The 21,062-nt window shown below is 41.1% G+C and overlaps 1 protein-coding gene across 7 annotated transcripts in view; it reads right to left on the reverse strand.

Moving 5' to 3' along the window:
• The window catches only part of foxp1b (forkhead box P1b), a 196,606-nt gene that overhangs the window by 142,033 nt on the left and 33,511 nt on the right, over positions 1-21,062 (reverse strand). For 5 of the 7 annotated variants that reach the window (XM_037766674.1, XM_037766666.1, XM_037766659.1 and 2 more), the window contains exon 1: positions 7,797-7,851. The gene's annotated coding sequence lies outside the window, so the exon portion shown is untranslated. Of the gene's footprint in view, positions 1-7,796; positions 7,852-21,062 lie in introns of those variants that run through there. The other 2 variants (XM_037766652.1, XM_037766725.1) reach the window with 2 other exon arrangements.

Raw genomic sequence — 21,062 nt, forward strand, 5'->3', positions numbered from 1 at the left:
TCCACGTTTGTTGTCTAGTTCATCCTTCACTGTGATTGGTTGAATGAGAAAAACAAAAGCCACAAGGTGCAATACCGTTTCAAAAGTGACCACATTCTGAGCACCTTGCATAACTTTCACTTTGATTTTTATGTTAAATAGTTGGAAAATGAACCACACTACATGTGAAAACATCCGTTAACATCTGAAACTCTTTGCGCATGCAACTGAAATTTTGAATTTCCTTTGGTGGAAATGTTCTTTGGCTGAAAAGTGAGTTTTTCTTATCATAATATATTTAGTCTTTGGGACTATATGGGACTATAGAACCTAGAATTAACACCTTGCGGCAGTATGCCTCCGCCAACCGGTCAAGTTGCAATTTACATCCATGTCTGTCCAAAATGTCATCACTTCATCAGTTCATCCTATTAGACATTTGTGTGAAATTGTCATAATCAGCATATGAACTCTTGAGTTATGGCCAAAAATGTCTTTTGTGAGGTCACAGTGACCTTGACCTTTGACCACCAAAATCGAACCAGGTCATCCTTGAGTCCAAGTGGACATTAGTGCAAAATCTGAAGAAATACCCTCAAGGCGTTCCTGAGATATTGCGTTCACGAGAATGGGTCTGACGGACGTTCAGATAACCCGAAAACATAATCCCTCCGTCCACGGCTGTCGCCGACATGGAAGCATAAAATCAGTTGTCCAATGTGCCGAAAGACTAAATATAGTATGATTAGAAAATGGCTATATCTCAGAAACCACAAGGAGCACAATCAAGTATTTCTATGAACTCTCACCAAGTTGAATATCAAAGATCTGCACACATATGCAGTGTAAAAAATATACATATATTTTACATGAAAAACATTTAATAAACACAATGTTGTTTCCAAATTTTTCAAAAATCCTGATTTGACTTTTGATAAAAGTGTGATTTTTAATGTGATTTTCCTCATCAGACTAAATATAGTCTTTGGGCACAGATGGGTTAAGTTGAAGAAAATTGGGGATGGAAATGATTGTGTTGTCGACGTCAAAAACGCTGGTAGTTTAAACTAGAATGTGTGCTTTGGGTGTACTTTGCCTAAAAAATGTGTCTACAAATTAGTGAAGATTCAGCCGTGTGTGCGCCATGAGCAGACGCTCTGTCAGGTGGCCCATTATCTCTGCAAGTCGGTGGTTTTATTCTCTCCTGTTTTACGCCTGCAACTGCAATGAAATAAAGATATACAAAATAATGTTAAATGTCCCACTCCTGCTCTCTCTCCTAGAAAGGTAGTCGGTTGTATTAATGTATGTAAATAAAAAATGAAGCAGATTAAGCTAATATTGATGTATTATGTACAACAATGACAACAATAGGCTTGTTTTTAAAGAACTAACACACTAAGTTGGTTATCAGATGTTATTTTCCTATGAGACAAAGGCTTTGTTTGTGCTCCATATCCTCCACTGAGTGTTCTCCCTCTCTCTCTTCCTTGTATCATCCCCAGCTCAGAGCGGCAAACAGAGTTGTACGCAAATACTAAAAGCCATAAATGCATTATATTGTTTGGTGTTAACATTTGAATATTTAAATGGTGTGTTTCAGATCTAGATATTCACATTTCCATACACTGCACATGCTGAGAGCAGACAGTTAAGTTTGCCCACGTGCCAAGTTGAAGACTTTGTGAGCATATTTGCATCTTTTCCACACGATATTGCTTTGACACGCCGTCATTTTCATGATTATGTTTCATACATACTTGTTAGCAATGCAAGTTACCTATGTTTAATAAACGACTACTGTATGTGGCCTGTGTCACAGCCACAGAGCGGAGTATGTGAATCACCCACGTACGTGTCACTTAACCAAATTGGCAAAGCTGATAAGCCATATTTACATAGCAGTGTTGCTGGGCGTGATTACTATCAGTGAAACTTCCCCCCACGCTTTAATGGAAAGTTGGGCTAGAACTTAGTGTGGGTCACAGCTGCCCTCGGGAAAATAGCTCAATTACAGCCGTGGATATAAACACTCGTGTGGCTGTCGGGAGTGGTAAACAGATGTGGGGTGACAGTCTGTAGTGCGTGATCAGTCAAGCAGCTGTTGCAGGCACCTTCATTCATTCACTTGTTCTGATGATGGATTCCAATTTCTCCCTCCACGGCTCAACACGCGGCCGCACTATTTGCTTACGGGGCAGTGGCAATAGGCGGATTAAGCTGCTGGGAATATCATTAACATGTTCCCTGTGTAAAGCCAACGCCTGCTGCACTTTTACTGCCGCTGTCAAACACAACAATCAGTTTGCAACAAGTGGACGTTATGGATGGACTCGTACTCGCCAACCTTGAGAACTAAAAAATAGGGAGGATTTCAAAACCAAAAGTGGGGAGTTTGAGTTTCAGAGACTTTGTTTCCTGCATTCTTATGACTTTTAAAGAATGAAAATAACAAAATAATAAGTACATTGCAACAGTACTTTTTGTTAAATAGGCCTACTTTAAATTTTACTTTTAATTCTCAGGAAAGAAAACTGAATAATTCGCCCCTTTGGCGTGAGCTTGTGTGAATCTCTGCCCTTGCCCGAGTATTTCTTTCTCTTAGTACTCTCCATTTCTATCTCTTTCTCTCGCTCGCTGAAGGTCCTTTCAGACTCAATGCGACAACGGCACCAATGCACTCTGAAACCCATTATTTCCAACGGCTTGCGCCACGCCACGCCACGACAGCTTTGCTGTGATGTGGGGCAAGCACAGCACAAACCGCGCCGCGGTGTCCCGAGCAGCTCTCCTCCGCCGGGAAAAGACATTTGGTGGAGCTCTATTGCCGTTCGAGTGGAAACAGTAGGGCTTATGGCTTATACACACTGTACAGTAACAGATACAGAAACAGGTTGAGATAACGAAAAGGAAGAAAAAAAATCGGGAGAAATGTGACCCCGGAAGAAACTGGGAAAGGGCAATGAAAAACAGGGGTCTACAGGGAAAATCAGGAGGGTTGGCAAGTACGGATGGACTGAGTGTGACTTTAGTCCCCGTCTCTCTGCAGGCCTCTGATGCAGAGCTGTTCTGAAAACGACACCGTATCACAAACTTCTCTCCAAACTGAAAGAAGACAACATAAAGAGCATTCAGAATGATGTCATATGATGTTATTTTGCACTGAGCATTTGTTCTCACACAGCGTATTGAAAAGGACACCCCCTTTGGCTGTTGTCTCATTGGGATCCTACCTGTCACGCGGCTGATATGACGCTCTTTGAATGCAGTGTGTGCATGTGATCAGAGCGGCAGCAAGCACCCAGATGACAAAGTGACTAGGAGTGTCAAAGCAGCCCGCAAACAGGCCTGTCCTCTTCCAGACAGGAAGCTGGGAGCGGCGGAGGCGCTGCCTTGTCTCATCTGCCAGCAGCGCTCGCTGCCTCCCCGCCTCATCACAGCAACCGTGTCTGATGGTGTGCACAACTCCGCGCTGGACGGCTGTTTTGATTTCAGCCTGCGTGACACATCTGTTGCTTGTCACGTCGCGTTGTGCCTGTCCGCGAGCCGAGCGCGACCGGGGCAAACACGCTTCTCGTCCTTCTGTCCGTGTTTACAAACGGGGGCTCGCACGGCTTACAAACGGGCCAGCATGGTGCGCATCATGTGGAAGGTCAGGAGGCCTTAAGAGACACTATGCCCACCTGTGCAGCCGGTGTCACAAACCATCACTCCTGCTGCAAGTGTGCGGCTGTAGAATGTGAGTGCTCCGTATTAAAAGATGCATTATCTGCTAATAAACGCCGTATGAAATCTAAAGTAAAAGTCAGAAGTAATTGCAGTGTTGATTGTGTATAATAGGAAAAAAGAAAAAGATATGAATCTTAAAGCAAGAACGGCGTTCTTATTGCATGCTTTTGCCTTGCGCATTATCGTGCGACCGGGTTGGCTTGGAGCGCTTCCTGGGAAGAGAAATTATTAGTTTTCTTGCTTGAGCACCTTTCTATTGTAAAAGAGTGCTTATTTAGTTTACCTGTTGCTCCACTGGATCTGATCCCACCGCTTAGTGTGCTACAGATGATGATTTATGTCTCCACTATCAAATGTTCCATGTTTGTTGTCTAGTTTATCCTTCACTGTGATTTGTTGAATGAGAAAAAAAAAATATTAGGTGTTACTCAGCACGGTATGAATTTTGGAAGCTCTGTGCTACCAAATCACCACAGGGTGAAATACCTTTTCATAAGTGACCACATTCTGAGCATTATAACTTTCACTTTGATTTTTGTGTCCACTTTCAATTTATTTATATAGCATCAAATCATAACAGAAGTTATCTTGAGACACTTTTCATATAGAGTAGGTCTAGACAGTACTCTATAATTTACAGAGACCCGACATGAGCAAGAAAAAACTCCCCTTTAAAGGGTAGAAACCTTGAGCAGAACGGGGCTCTGAGTGGGCGGCCATCTAATTTGACCGGCTGGGTTGAGAGAGAGAGACAGAGATGCACAGCAACAACAATAATAGCACAATAGCTATAATAATAATAATAGAAATAGATCTAATAACAATAATAATAGCAGTGATGGATATAATAGAATGATAATAGTAATAGTAGCAGTAACAATAACAGAAATATTGCTGATAATAATGATAGTAGCAGTGGGTAGTCTGTTGCGCCTGGGAAAAAACGTGTGAAAACACCCGATGAGATCTGAAACTCTTTGTGCCCGCAACTGAAATTTTTAATTTCCTTCGGTGGAAGTGTTTTCTGGGCTCGCCGAAGCACAAATCAAAATCGGTCAAAGAGTTCGGCTGAAAAGTGAGTTTTTCTTATCATACATGGGACTACTGTTTTTCTATACATTTCATTATATTTAAGGATATTGTTGTGCTTGTCCGCGAGCCGAGTGCGACCGGGTCAAATGCGCTAGCATGGTGCGCATCATGTGGAAGGTCAGGAGGCCTTAAGAGACACTACGTGCATGTGTGAAGCCGGTGTCACAAGCCATCACTCCCGCTGCAACTGTGCGGCTGTAGAATGTGAGTGCTCCATATTAAAAGATGCATTATCTGCTAATAAACCCTGTATGAAATCTTAAGTAAAAGTCAGGAGTAATTGCAGTGTTGATTGTGTATTATAGGAAAAAAGAAAAAGGTATAGATCTTGGTCACTTTATTATCCTCTAAGTATCCCCCCTTCATTGTACACTGCCTACTGAAAATCAATTATTTCCGTCCCCGTGTCTAATTGAGAAAGTTTGCTGCAGCTGTAAATCAAATCTCCATCTAAGGTGCATTCCTCACAATGTGCTCTTTATGGGCTTTTAAAGCACCTCACGAGAGCGTTTCACAAAACTACCAAAATCAAGGATATTCTATGCTACTGTCAGCTTTAAATACACGAGCAATGACCATGGCTAATTGGATCCATCCCAACCATCCATCTATGAAGTACACATGCTATATCAGCGAAAATCAAACGACATTGTTTCACTCAGTGTAAAGGCAGGCCCGGCACTAAAGAGCCAGAGAGGTATTTATTAATGGGATGTTACAGTAGCTCAGGACGGCTGCGTTCACGAGTGCTTCATTTCTATGTCCTTGTCTCTCCAATCAATATTCAAAAGTGCCTCGTAATTACGCGTTTAGGATTCATTTACATGCAAAGTGCCACTGTTGCCATAAAATTGCAGCGAAAAACTTCTGTCTGTGAGATCTTTTTTAACGCTTTCATACTGTCATTATCTATTTTATATTTATTATTTCTAAATATTTTGATAAACACACTTATATCGTACTAAATAAAACTCGAAACATAACAGCGAAAGGTTTGTCTACATGAACAATTTGCATGAGCACCAAACCCCCAGCCTGTTATGTAAATGCAATCCCTCTTAAGAGGGTGGGGAAAAAAAATTGAGATGGCTCATTTACATTGTCAAATGACAAAACACTCATACTTTCCATTTACTATCAAACTGTTTTGCAGAAGCACTAACCTGGAAACGATCAGCGTGTGTGTGCGTGTGTGTGCGTGTGTGTGTGCGCAGTTCCCTCGCCACCGAGTCGACGTAACAATAACTGCAGAAATGGGGTTGGAATGGTATATACGGCATGATCGAACACCGTGACTGCCGTTGTGACCGGCCTCGTCAGACCACAAGACAACACGCGGCAGCGCCGGCACGGCAGGGGAGGCACAGCGCTGCTGTGGCGCTCTAATATATTCAAAGAGGGATCATTTACTTAAGGCTTGCATCCAAGGATCAGTCTGGCCTTCATTAGCCTCAATCTGACACGGATGTGAACAACATGTTGGCTTGCCACATGAACGCTGCCCCTCCTCCCTGCCGAACCCCCCTCCACACCCCCCCAACCCCAAACACTCAACTCCCCTCCCTTCTCTGAGACCTGCGCAGCAAATTCCTCTGGAAATATCACAGGTTGTTAGCATTCCACAGAGAGTTTTACATGGGTGTACACTCAGGCCTTAATTAGAGACACTATTTGATCATTCAGCAGCTGGGCTTTATTAAAAATACGGGTCCACATCGCCCTACAGTCACCCCCGGCTCAGTGTGAAAGAGCTCACAGAGGCAGAAGAAGAGTCTATGAAACCAGAATATACATATTCATTACGTGATGCATGCATAGGGTCCCTGCACACCCCAGCAGCACAGCAGTATATTTACACTCAGTTTAGAACAACATTTGTCAGAGTCATCCACCTCTCATATGAAGTAGGTGGATGGTTGTTTTTTTGTATCATTTTTATTTAGAAAGGCTATCCTGAGAACTCCAGTATGGAGTCTGTCTCATATAAATGTATTCATTTGAATGTCCCCCGATGGTCTATATCCTATTTCAGAGCTTTTTCTTTTGTTTGCCATGTTATGATTTGAGCATATTTTTGATGCTAAATGCAGTACCTGTGAGGGTTTCTGGACAATATCTGTCATTGTTTGGTGTTGTTAATTGATTTCCAATAATAAATATATACATACATTTGCATAAAAGGAGCATATTTGCCCACTCCCATGTTGATAAGAGGTACATTAAAGTACATTTTGAACAGAAATTAGTGATTCATTTGCAATTAACCAGACAATTATGCAAATGACAGCCCTCCTAGCTATATATATAACATATATATTTACATAGTAAAAATCAACATTATAACCCTTTACAGAGGTCCACTGAGAGCCTCAACCTAAATGTCAGTGCAGAACCTGAGCAGCATCGACCTGAAAAGAACCGAAGAGATGTAAACTATATCGGACCAAGGTCGACGGGGACTATAAAACAAACACCGGGTTTAAGGTGAAGTCTTCCCTCCGTGAAGGTTGGCCATGTTTTGTGTTTACACTACACTGCAGGCTTTGAAATTGTTTTGCAGTGCCGAGTCTGCCCAGGGTCATTGTTTGTTTTTGACGTGTTTATACACCACACAAGGAGTAATGACTTCTAGGATAGTCAGGAGGGGGATGCAGACATGATCCAGCACACTATCTGCAATTTTTCTTTTACTCTTTTTCCTCAGGTTCAAACTTTTTCGACACCGAGAGGACTCGCGCTCGTCATTGTCGTCACGTTCGGCATCATTCAAAGTGATGTAAATGTGTAACTGCATCAGGAAGTCAGGAAATCGGTTACTATGCAAAACCTGTCTTATCATTTAGTTGCACTAAAACCTCACAACAATATCGATACAATATAATGCCCGTGTTTGAAAAGACAAAGACCAGAAGTTATAAAACAATGATGCACAGCTGATGCACCAGTGTGTTAACTGACCTGTACTGTCTATACGGACGTGCAGGAGGAGTACTTACTTTGATCTCTGGCTCCACAGGATGTCACCACTGGAGTCTCCTGGCTGGACCGGCAAGCATCAGATAGAAGGAGGGGAGGGCGGAGGAGGTAGAAAGGAGGGGGAGAGAAACAGTGGAAATTATTTAAAACATGAAGGTGACAAACAAAAAGCAGACACGTGCATATTTTTCCACGATCACCTTATTAAAAGGGCCAGTGTGTAGCATTTCGTAGGATCTATTGGCAGAAAATGAATATAATATTCATAACTATTAGGGCTGTCAGAGTTAACGGGATAATAAGGCCACTAATTTCTGTATCGAATTAACGCAACTTGCGATTTTTTAGTTTGTAGCGTGCTCAGATTTAAAACTAGAGTGAAGACATATGAAAACTAGATCATATGATCATATGAAACTAGTAAACCTAAGGAATCCATTGGTACCAACTATGTCATACTAGCTTAACACTCCAAAATTACGCTAAATTTTGGCGAGGAAAAACTTGCACGGCCATTTACAAAAGGGGTCCATTGACCTCTGACCTCAAGATAAGTGAATGAAAATGGGTCCCATGGGTGCCCACGAGTCTCCCCTTTACACACATGCCCACTTTATGATAAGAGCATTAAATACCTGACAAATCTCCCTTTAAGATACATTTTTGATCAGATCAAAAATGTGCGATTAATCGCGATCCAATATTTTAATCGATTGACAGCATCACCTGAAACTAAGAATCGTTGTGTTTTCGTTAGCTCAGAATGAGCCCTTCATATCTACATAGGGAGCGGGTCCTCTTCACGGAGTCCGCCATGTTTCTACAGTAGCCCAGAACGGACAAACCAAAAACTCTAGGAAGAGCTTTTCGCAAATTTTACGTTACTTGAAGGCCACCGTAGTTCTCGTGAGCCGCAGAGTGCAAAACCGTGGAACCGCCAGCCGCCATCCATTGCTCCTAATGTAGTGTTATTACGTTAAGGATGGCCTCTGAGCGAGGCGAACGGCATTACCAGGCTTTTGCACTCGGCTGCTCACGTTACCGCAGTCTTGGAAAGGGAGTGAGCGGAGGGATACGCAGTTGGTTGCAATCTGCAACCACACCTCTAGATGCCCCCAAATCCTACACACTGTACCTTTAAATACTTAACAATGAAGTCACCTCAGATGCTATTTGGTAGATTATGTGTGACTGTGTACACACACACACACAATCACCTTATAGTATGAGAGCAATAGCGGAGGTTTACTTGAAATGAATATTCATTAAAATAGAATTAAATAGGTTTCACAGTAAATATCTGTGGATACATATTTAGTATCTTAAACTCCCTTGATTAAACAAATAATGACACATTCTAAAAACTGTAACTGGGTCCAAATTAATTTGAGCGTTGCACTAATTGCATTTAAACACTGCTCCTCCCTGACCTCAGATCAAGCACTTTTTAATTACTGCCTTCTGAAGGCTGAATCCCTACAGCGTTGATGGAAAAATAAAAACAGTGCAAGTTTTACAACACGCTCTAAGTGTTTTTTATTCAATAAAAATGAAGCTCCAGCAGGAGCGAACACCCAAGCTTAAACGGCCTCTTTTCAAACCACCACACATTAGCACTCAGCCTCTCACAGTTGAGCTCTGTCATTCAGTCCCGCTGCCCCATGGCCCTTCACCTCAACTCCTTCCCTCCGTTTGCAAACACAGAGGGAAGAAACAGCGAAATGTGTTTCCTGAAAGGGAGGAGAGGTGGAAAAAGCCCATCCTGCCCCGAGAATCACCGCCGCCCCACCAGAGCCGCCGCCACTGGCCTTTCTGCAGAGGCAGCAAAAGTTCCCCGAGAGGGGAGTGTCTGCCAACTCAAACAGGGCTCGTTCTCCTCTCTGTGGGCCGCCGGCCGCCCATGTGGGCCCGAGCCGGGCTTCCTGAGGGCTCGCTGCAGCTGGAGCACTTTGAATAAAGGTAACAGCAATGTCACAGCTACTGTAAACTTGCTGGGCTGCTCCTATCAGCAGGACGTTCCCAATCAAAGCAGAAACAACCCCACCTCAAACACAACGCTTTCTTTCTTTCTTTTTTTTCCACACCGGCCCCCAAGTCCAAAACTTCCCACGAATTACAAAGCGAGCACACAAGGCGAGAGGGCAACCACTGTTCCCTGATCTTGCCAAACAAAATGCCAAGAGACCGGGAGTGACATTCAGCTACGGGGGTTTAAAAATACGAGCAATTTGAAAATGATTAGAGTCTTATTTTATTGTTGAGCGCCTGACACAGGAGAGGAAACCAGAACAATCAAGCCGACTTTCTTTTTTTTTTTTCCTGCTGAATTTAGAAACACTAATTAGTTTTGCTCTCGTAAAGCCAACCTGAAAACGACCAATTAGAAAGTGAAAATGAGACGTGCAGAGGAAACAAGAGCTTGTCATTTCCACTGTTTGAGTCCCATATGCCCAACTTTACTGCGATGACTTTCACACACAGAAGATGATTGGCACGCCGCCCGCCTGCTAAACCTGATGTCACGTACTCACTCTGACCATGTTAATGGCACTTTACATCAAATAGCATTTTGCTTAGTTAGAAGGAAGCCATTACAGATCTGTATGGCCACATCAAACCCGGGCTGAGCAGCTTGGCCATGCAGATGTCTGAAGTAGCGGGCTGGGGAGAGGATACAGCCCACCAGGCTGACCACAGCACCAGCTGGTTTCAGCTATAGACCTACCAGGGCCAAACTGTTACCCCATCACAGGTGCCTGGTTTCTATGAATTTCCTCTTTCAAGGGTACTGGAATAATTCCTCTGCAAGTAAAACTGTTTCATACGAACAGTGGGGGGCTGGTACCTTAATGTATTTATATTTCATATACACATGGTACATTTCACCTGCTGAGCGGTTCATGTTTAGCAAGTCATTAGAAATTAACGTAAAAACTTATCTTCAGGAATTTCACTGCTATATTCCCCGAGCAGACAGTGGCGAGTGTTTCATCACTGTCAGGCCGAAGACGGATGGGCTGTCAGTGTCCTTCCCCCAGCCCAGGATTCCGGCTCCTGGGCTGGGAAGTGGCTAAAAAAGGGCTGGGGCTACGCTTTCCAGGCCTGCACCTTTTACTGGGAGTAATTCTCAGATGCCAGGTCGCTGCCAACGTCCTTGCAGCCAATGGCAGAGAGGCCAGTAAGTTCACATTAACTGCGGAGTGTAACTGCGCTGAACATCTGCTCATGAATGAGAGCGCTGCCCACTAACTCAGCGAGTTGAGGCCCACTGATGAAAAATTCAACGTTCTCCTGGCTGGCACGCTTGTTTTGCACAATTCTCCCGAGCCCCCAGAATTATATTAAGAGAATTTCAGCACGGCCTGGTGTATCTGAGAGAACAGCTGGCACTGAAAAGGGATCTGCCGCTCGGTGAGAGCTCGGGGACTTCACACGGGATCTGCCTTCTCCTACACCATTTGTCCTTGAAGGAGTAAAAAAAAAAAATATATGAGTGTTAAGCACCCAGGTAATAATAAGAAAGCAGAGGCTACATTTAGCTGATTACACCACCACCCGCGTGTGATACAGAGGACGGAGCATAACCGATGAAGACATGAATCGATATGGAGTGGAAAGAGAAGACAGAGAGGGGCAATTGTGACAATAAGTAGCTCCCTCAGGAGACCTATTCACTACACCTCTCCTTTGTTTGGCCTGTTTAGCTCATTAGATTGTTAACTAGGAAGGATCTGCCCCCCAACCCCACAATATGGAATCAGTCTAATCAGGAACAGAAGCAGTCTGTTCAGGGGGCGGCTGCATCAAAGACTTTGGAAAGTATGAAGGCAGTCCCACAATCCTGTCCTTCAATTGCTGCAATTATGTGCCTCATAAGTTTGTGATATTACTGGAGAAACGAAATGGACAAAAAGCTATTTTATAGGGGTGTCAGTCGATTCAAATATTTAATTTATCGCACGATTGTTCATAGTTAATCACGATTAATCAAACATTAATCACACATTTTCTATCTTTTCAGAATGCACCTTAAAGGGAGATTTGTAAAGTATTTAATACTCTTATCAACATGAGAGTGGACAAATATGCTGCTTTATGTAAACTTATGTATATATCCATCACTGGAAACCAATTAACAACACAAAACAATGACAAATATTGTCCAGAAACCCTCACAGGTACTGCATTTAGCATTAAAAAATATGCTCAAATCATAACATGGCAAACTGCAGCCCAACAGGCAACAACAGCTGTCAGTGCGTCAGTGTGCTGACTTGACTATGACTTGCCCAAACTGCATGTGATTATCATAAAGTGGGTATGTCTGTAAAGGGGAGGCCCGTGGGTACCCAGAGAACCCCTTTTCATTCACATATCTTGAGGTCAGCGGTCAAGGGACCCCTTTGAAAATGGCCATGGCAGTTTTTCCTCCCCAAAATTTAGTGTAACTTTGGAGCGTTATTTAGCCTTCTTCGCGACAAGCTAATATGACATGGTTGGCACCAATGGATTCCTCAGGTTATCTAGTTTCATATGATGCCGGTATCTTCACTCTATCTGTAACACCTGCTAAAACCTAAAAATCCAGAGTTGCGTTAATGCGTTATTATCGCGTTTTCCTTCTATTTTACTACAAGATAAAATCAGAAACTCAGTGTATACAGTGACATGAAGTGACAATGTCTTTCCTCTGAAGATGATGAAACAGTTTGAAAAATGTTAAATTTAAGGAAGTGATGACTCCCAGCAAACACTAAGAATAAAAGATTACCACACTCTGTAATTTCACTTCTGTCTTTCTGAGAAATACAGTTAACAGATTTCTAAATGTCAGAACAGGACACAACCGGAGTTTCATCTCACTGTTGGTTTGATTTTAATCTAGCTGCTCTTTCATACAATGCACTGAGTGATGTGGAAATCACAGCCAAACAAAAAAAAAGGATCTGTGAATATAATATTGCCATTGAAAACCAAGAGGATGTCTGGAGAGGAGCTCATTTAGCCGGTGACAAATGACAGCACTTTGTCTTCCTGACAAGACCCCTCCTTCATCAAATGTCCAACATCACATGGAAATAGGAAATCACACATTATCACACTGACAAACAATTACAACCACGTCATTAGCAGCAACCCTGGGCCTGAAACCATTAACGAAACACAATGTTGCACACCGCGCTAACCATCAGAAGAAACACAGGATGTAGATGAAAAGACACTGATGAATCAATCATGGCACAAACAACCTGATGCTTACAGTTTGGGAAGGAGCTAAATGTTAGGGGGGGAGCGATAACGGTCCTTTGTGCCAACTAAATAAATTACAAAATAATCTCAAGCAATCAAAAGTTCCTCATCTCCGAATAAAGATTTATGTCTCCGTGGTGACAGAGCGGTGCTTGCCTTATATTAAAAGTCAACACTTTAGAGGAGTTTCTCTCTAAGTGACTTAATCAGATACAGAACATTAGTATCTTTTTTTAATACATCTCACAGTGTCAGCCTGCAAATGAAAAGGCTGGCCTGTGTAAATATGACTGCTTACTTCTAACACAAACATTGTTGACACCTAATGTAATTTCAGCGGGACATCCAACTGAAAGCACACCGGGGTAATATAATGCTCTTAATGAGAATTCCTTCCAGCTTTGAGACCTTGGCGAGATAGCCATAATGCATGGCTTCTCTTTTTAATAAAATAATTGTTACAGTTATTAAAGATGAATCTCATCACAGTCGAGATGACAAAATAATTCATTACCAAAACCGAGGCTTTAAATAGCTGCAAATTATGAAGCCCACCCCCAACCACCAATCCCCCACCTCCACCCCTTGAAAATACACTTCCAGATAAATGGGTTCGTTATTTCGTATAAATATTAGATATATGCTGCCCTTGAAAGGAAAGGAATATTGCAACTGTCCGTTAAGAAGTTTGCAGACACACAATGCACATTCAACCAATACAGGAACACCTGACAATAAGCAACTAAAACATTAATTAATATAATATAATATAAAACATATAATTAATTTGACTCTATATCATTACAGTATTCTAGTTATAACTCATCATTTATTCTATTTTCTCTCGTCACTTGGTCTGTTTTTATGTCCAAACAAACCTTTAAAGAACATCTAAAGCTGGACAACTGACCTATATTGCCATCATAATGTAGTTACAATACAGTCATAACAATTTGTTTCTATATTAAATCTACATTTAATATCTATTAATACTGTCATTAGATCTACTTTCATGGGTTACTGGGTAACGGTGGATACAAATAATCAACAGGTTACCAATGTTTTTTTTGGCTGGTGAGTGAAGAAGCCATTAGCATATTTTACCCGCATTTGGCTGGTGTTAATTTCCAACCCTGGTAACGTGGTTACTATGCATGCTCATACAAACACATACTATAAATGTTATGCTGAACATGCTTCCACTTCCCCTTTTACCTCATTCTTTTTTGTGTTGTATTTAGTTTCTGAATTGTTCATGCTATATTAGTTATCAGATCCCATAGCGGTATCTTAAAGGGTAACTTTGGTATTTTTCAACCTGGACCTATTTTCCCATGTTTTTGTGCCTAAGTGACTAATGGGGACAACACTTTTGAAATTGGTCCAATATTGAGGGAGAACGCTGTAACCAGCAGATGCAAAATGAGCTGTGAGGGCAAGTGAGCAGTGTCAATTTAGCTTACGTCCACTAAAAGTGCTTGTTTTTGTCACCGACAGGCTCAGATTGTTATTATAAGTGTCTGACAACATTATGGAAAGAACCCTACAGAGAAATAAAATGCTTTTGCTTTACCTTCCACTTGATCCGGTGAAAGAAATCTCGTTGTGCAATCAGAATATCCGTATACTCTTGGTCAAATAAATACGGGCGGCCATCGAATTCAAAGAGCTCATCCACGTTGTGGAAATCATCGAAGTATTCGGCCATGACATTGAAAATCTTTCAGATTACACTAAGCTACGCTTTCTGTACTCCAACACAACAAACCCTGCCCGGCTTCTACCATGGATGTACTCCAACTATTCCACCGTTGTCTTCTGGCAACACGTCACCTCGCCATATTTCAGAACGAGACTTCTCCTTGAGCGAGACTCTTTCCATAAGGTCAGACACTTATTATAACAATCAATGGCAAAAACAAGCACTTTTAGTGGACGTAAATGACGGTGCCAGCTTGCCCCAGTAGCATTACATTGCAGCCTGTGAGCAGCTGCTGTCTGCAGCGCTCTCCCTCAATAATGGACCAATTTCAGAAATTATTGTCCCTATTAGTCAATTAGACACAAAAACATGAGAAAATAGGGTCAAGGTTGAATAATACCAAAGTTTCAAATTATTTATTCATAAATTGTTTAATCTAGATTAACAGCTCACTATTTCAGCAGTAAATATAGCCATATGGTAACAACGCTGGTCTGCTACTGCCTACATGATGTTACAGTTCATCTTTTGGAACCTGCAGCGTTCCTCTCAGGACCTCCATGTGTGAAGGCGCTGGAACACGTCTGTACAAACTTCCACCAATCCACTCCGCCTCCCCGTTCACAGCTCACTGCTAGCTTTATTTATGTATTCAAAAGAGATAATTTACAGTGATGGCATGGAAACTTCCCAGCATGCCTTTTAACCTGTCGTTTTTCACTCTCTCCGCAGCAGGATGTCCAGAGGAAATGCTTTATTAAGATCCTGCCGACATGAAGAGCCGCTGTGACTTACTGGTGCATTACTGTCTAAAAGGCAAAGTTATTTAGACCAATAAAAGGCTAATATATTGTTGGAGTGGAATTACACATAAGTTATCTCTGCCTTAATAACATCACCGCAACCCCTGATGTTGTTTAGATCAATAAAGCCCATTAAAGTACAGACCTCGAGCGCAGATAAGGCTGCTCTGCCACGGCAAAATACTGCTGTCTGGCATCGGAGGAGAGCAGAGGTCTTTCTCTGGTACACAAAAAGTGGCCAAAACGAGGAAAAACACTTCAAACTTAATACCATAAAACCTTGCAATCCAATGAAGTTCATTGTCTGCCTTATGGAGCCTTCTGGTCTGCTGGCGAGGTAGATAAACAAGTGGAAAGATGCTAATGGATTTTAGATATAGGTCAAACAACAGTAAAGAAAAAGGCTCCTGATGTTAGGGCAAAGGTGAACTACGGCCCTCTGTGCTGAGCTTCCTGTGAGGAAGAGGAGGGCTTTAAAGTGTTTCTTCTTTCAACACTCTGGACCTTCGTCTTTGTCCTCTTCCACTGTTACATAAGAGTTGAAATGTTCCCTTTCTTTTTAATCTGCGCCCCTAATCAGTATCATAGTCTGGTGTGATGATGTCATTGACAGGGGAAAAAAGAGCACATATACAAATGAGTGAAAGTAAACTACTAAACCAGGAAAAAGTCTGAAGCGACGTAAAGCGTTAAGGTCACATGACTATATAGATATATGTTGTGAATGTAGGTTTTTTTCATCCTGCTGTGCTCATTCTTAGCAGTGTCCACCAGGTGATGCACTAAATCATCTGTGAAGCGGCTGTCCATCAGCCCTCTGAGGTGTGATGACCACCGTCTGGACACTCCTTCAAGGCTCCGCCCCCCCTCCCCGAGTTATGATGTCAACACAGAAAGGAGAAGAGGACTCAGGAGTGTGTGTGTGTGTGTGTGTGTGTGTGTGTGTGTGTGTGTGTGTGTGTCTCTGTTGTGCACATTCGCTTTTGTGAGTGCAGACAGCGTTCACGTGCACTTGTAAATTGCAGCACACAGAGAGACACCACAGTTCTCCACAGGAAACCACAGGAAACTGAGTTCTGACGCTATCTCTATAAGCACGCGAAATGACAAACAAGATTCTTTTTTTGTTTTTTTGTTTAGGTACGGCGTGTCCCCTATGGCGCATACACTGTCAATAGGAAGTTTACAGACACAAAGCTACTCAAGTGGGGGAACTACACTTTCAGAACAGAAACAACAGACATTTTAAAAGAGGGTTTCTGGTGCTTTTTGGGCCCTCCCACCTCGGTGTGATTTCAGAGGACCACTCTGACAGATACTGTTACGTACTAAGACCGACTCCATCCTCTTTATTCCTCTCTTTTTACATTTGTGTTGAGCTTTACCCCTCTTGCTGTCATCATCTGGCAGCTGTAGTCACTGTAACACATTATGGATTACAACAACCAGGCAAGATTGTACTTACTAACTTTCCCGTAATACAGTGAATGATAGTTTCATTCTTTTCTTGACAATAAATGACATTTGCAGAGTTACAACTTCTCTCAGTGTGGGGTCTATATGAGCCTGACTGTCTATTTTCAGACAGAGGCTGAATATCAGTGTAACTTAGGGCTGCACAATTAAACAAATATTAATCATTTTGACTTCCCACAATTAAATGAACGTGACTGACTGCGATATTGATGTTTAAAATGCATTCTCCGCTCATAGAAAACTCTGTTGCATTTCAAATCAAGCGCTTCCTAAAAGCCGGCCACCAGGGGGCGATCCAGATGTTTTGGCTTCACTTTTGGGGAGCCGTCATGCCGCTGCATGCCCAACCTGCAGCAGCAGTAGGGCTGTGTATTGGCAAGAATCTGGCAACACGATACGTATCATGATACAGGGGAAACGATTCAATATATTGCGATACTGTAAGCAAGGTGATATATTGTGATTTTTTAAATCTAATTTAAAGTTTTTCCTAGACAAATTTGAGTAACTTCGGAGCATTATTTAGCCTCCTTCGCTACAAGCTAGTATGACATTAGGTTTTCTAGTTTCATATGATGCCAGTGTCTTCACTCTAGCTATAAAATTGAGCCCGCTACAACCTCCGAAAGATCGCATAGCAGTCGGGCCCGACGGTGGGCGGTCGGATTTTTAAGAGGTTAATTGAAAAAACTATAGTGTTTTGGAGAATTGATATAATATCACAACACATAATATCGCGATACACGGTTATCATTATTTTCATACACCCCTATGCAGCAGCAGCAGCCTGTAATAAACTTTCCCGAACTTTCCTCTGCAGTTCAGAGTTTAAGAGTAATGAAACTGAAAATGCAGTGAATTGAGGTGATGAAGAACCTTATTATTTTAAGTCTTATTTTGATGGGAACATTTGTACATTAGCAGGAATGTAACACAACATGGAAGTGAAAGCAGTGCTCTGTTGACTTAAATGTGAAAGTGAAATGAAAATATCTCGCCCCTAAAATCTATGACCCTTATAAATAATCGTGATCAAAATAATGGTGATTTGAATTTTGGCCATAATCGTGTAGCCCTAGTGTAACTGCAGGTTTACATTTGAGAAACTTATATATATATATATATATATATATATATATATATATATTTATTTATTTTTTAAACTGCTGAATGTAAAAGTAAATCAAGCTAGAAACTTGTAGCATCTGAGTATAGGAGCTTTAAAAGGACAAAGAATACAGAGACAGGACAGTAGATTCACACACACACACGCTGCGGTAATGAGTGTGAATAATATCCTTGCAAAAATGATCAACTCTGACAATGTAATATTACCCAACAATAAATACATCACAGACCAAAAAAAAGGAGAGAAGAAAGAAGAGGAAAGAGAGAGAGAGAGGATCTTCCACCAGCTCCATGTAACAGCATAAATAAAGTGTGGCACATCTTTTACCTTCTTCAATTATCTGCCTTTTGACATGCGAGCTGAGCACAGTGTAATTAACATCTCAGGAGATAATGGGGTCGCTACTCACTGATCAATCTCACACATATATTATTTGCCTTTTACCAATCCAACCTCCTGTTATCCTAGGAAGGAAATATTCCACAACAGATTTTCTTTTTTGGTTTTGGGGCATTTAATAAAGCTCTGGTAATAGGACTAATGACTCATCCAATTGAGCTCATCTTCCAAACATCAATTAGGCTGCGACCCCGCTTACACTCAAACAGAGCCGCCGCTATCGCGGTAAATAACAAATCTTTGCAGATTCATGCAAGATGGAATCGTGTTGTCATTATCAATTACAGGCAGCATCACAAGGCAGAAAATAAAGAAAAAGACTGTTTCCTCTGTGCCTTTAAAGGTAATGTAGCTGGATCTTTTGACCTGATAGAAACACTTAGGCTAACAATTAGGGGTGTAAAAGAATATCAATACACTTGACTATCGCTATATTATGTTTTATAATACTGTGTCGATTCTCAAAAACACTCGATTTTTAATGAAGAGTTTACATTACAAGATTCGTGGCTCATTTTGTGTTCTGATGTTGGATGTTACAGGGACTGTGACAAATGCAAATGCAGATCCCACTGTTCCGATTGCATAAAACATGTTTTGCATATGGCGGTGTGTTCTTTTTACTATGACAGTTTTCCTAAAATTGTATTTAAAAAGAATTGCAATATATCGCCTTGCTTAGAGTATTGCAATAAACTGCAAAATATTGAATAGTAACCCGTGTATCATGATACTGGCTACATTTTTTTTCAACAGGTTTGAGTTATTTACTCAGATAAATACAAATATTACAGATTCACTCAAACCTTTTAATAATTCAAAAATGCAATATGAAATTCATATTAGCTGTCCACTGCTCTGATTGCTGTCAGTCAGACAGTAAACTGTAAACAGAGCTTAAGTATTTAATGTCAGGCTGAAAAACATGTTTAATCAAATCCATCTGTGAAGTGTATACAAAGTCCAGAATAAGGTATTACAACAGGTTGTGCTATACTTTAACCCTCATAAATGTGCCTTTATACAAAGGAGAAGCATGTTTGATGTGTTCTACTGATCATACAGTCAACTTTTATGGACCAATTGATAATACAGTCTGTAACTGTAGCTTCACCTATATCAGTGATTGTTAAAGTGTAAAAGTTTTCAAATACATTCATTAAATCATCATGATAAAAAATTATTTTTTTTATAAAAAGGCTTCATAGTTAACACATTATATTTTCATTTTTAAAATCTATAATAGTTCATAGATTAGGTTCTAATCTATGAACTAATACAGCTTGTAACTGCAACAGGTTTAATGATGATAATTATTAGTTCTGTTACTACCCCCCACCCCCACCCACCAACAACGTCTGCATGTCATGGCTACTCCACACAGGAATGGTGACTCGACCGGCCCCTTACAACACGATGAACATGACAGAACTGCAGCAGCAGCAGATGTCTTTGAACAAACCTCAAATCAGCCCTGAGATTTATGTTGTGTTCTTTCCGTCAGGTCCAAAGTTAAGAAGGTACACAGCTAACCCACGAGGGTCGAGTGAGCCGTACAATACACACATACAGTACACTGATAAGAGCAATGATTGAATACCTTAAAGAGAGAAACCACACTTCCTCTTCAAAGAGGCTAAACTGAAAAAAGTGCGTAATAACTGTGTCCCTGTAATGACAACTGCTATTTAAGTTGCATCACTCACGAGTTACAACAGATCTTTTAATAGTATTTGGACTGTGTGTGGTGCTAAACCTCAACACTGAGCATAACGCTTGCTATTATTTGGTAATGCTAATAGCCTGCTACGTCTGACTTCTTAGCACCACGGCAACCCTCTATTATTGTTGTATTTATCACTATCTGTGGGTCATTCTGTCACTGGAAATCAAGCTGTTTAATGTAGAGCTGCAACAATTAATCGATTCGTTTTCAATTATTATATTAATCAGCAACTATTTTGATAATTAATAAAACAAAATTGCAAAAAAAAAGTCAAAATTCTCTGATTCCAGCTTCTTAAATGTGAATATTTTCTGGTTTCTTTACTCTTCTACGACAGTAAACTGAATATCTTTGAGTTGTGGACAAAACAAGACATTTGAGGACGTCATCTTGGGCTTTGGGAAACACTGATCAACATTTTTTACCATTTTCTGACATTTTATAGACCAAGCAATAATCGATTAATCCAGAATATAATCTACAGATTAATTGACAATGAAAATAATTGCGAGGTCAGCTAGTGTTACTAAAAGTTGACTTGATTAAATGCATCCAAAAGTAGATAGTAAATAGAAGCTCAAAGACGGGATAGATTTTAAACAGATGTTCACGCTTCTTTTTAATTATTGTCAAATGTGCATTTCAGATTGGATGCCAGAGTCTGCTTCACCATAACTGTAAAATTAAATAGATTAGAAATAGATTCTCTCATAGCCCCACTATACCTAAACTAATTCCAGCAAAGACACTGCTAGCTTTCTACAGTCTTTTGACAATAACATCCTGTTAAAAAGGTCAAAA

The sequence above is a fragment of the Sebastes umbrosus genome, chromosome 1 (genome assembly GCF_015220745.1).
Source record: "Sebastes umbrosus isolate fSebUmb1 chromosome 1, fSebUmb1.pri, whole genome shotgun sequence".
NCBI lineage: Eukaryota > Metazoa > Chordata > Actinopteri > Perciformes > Sebastidae > Sebastes > Sebastes umbrosus.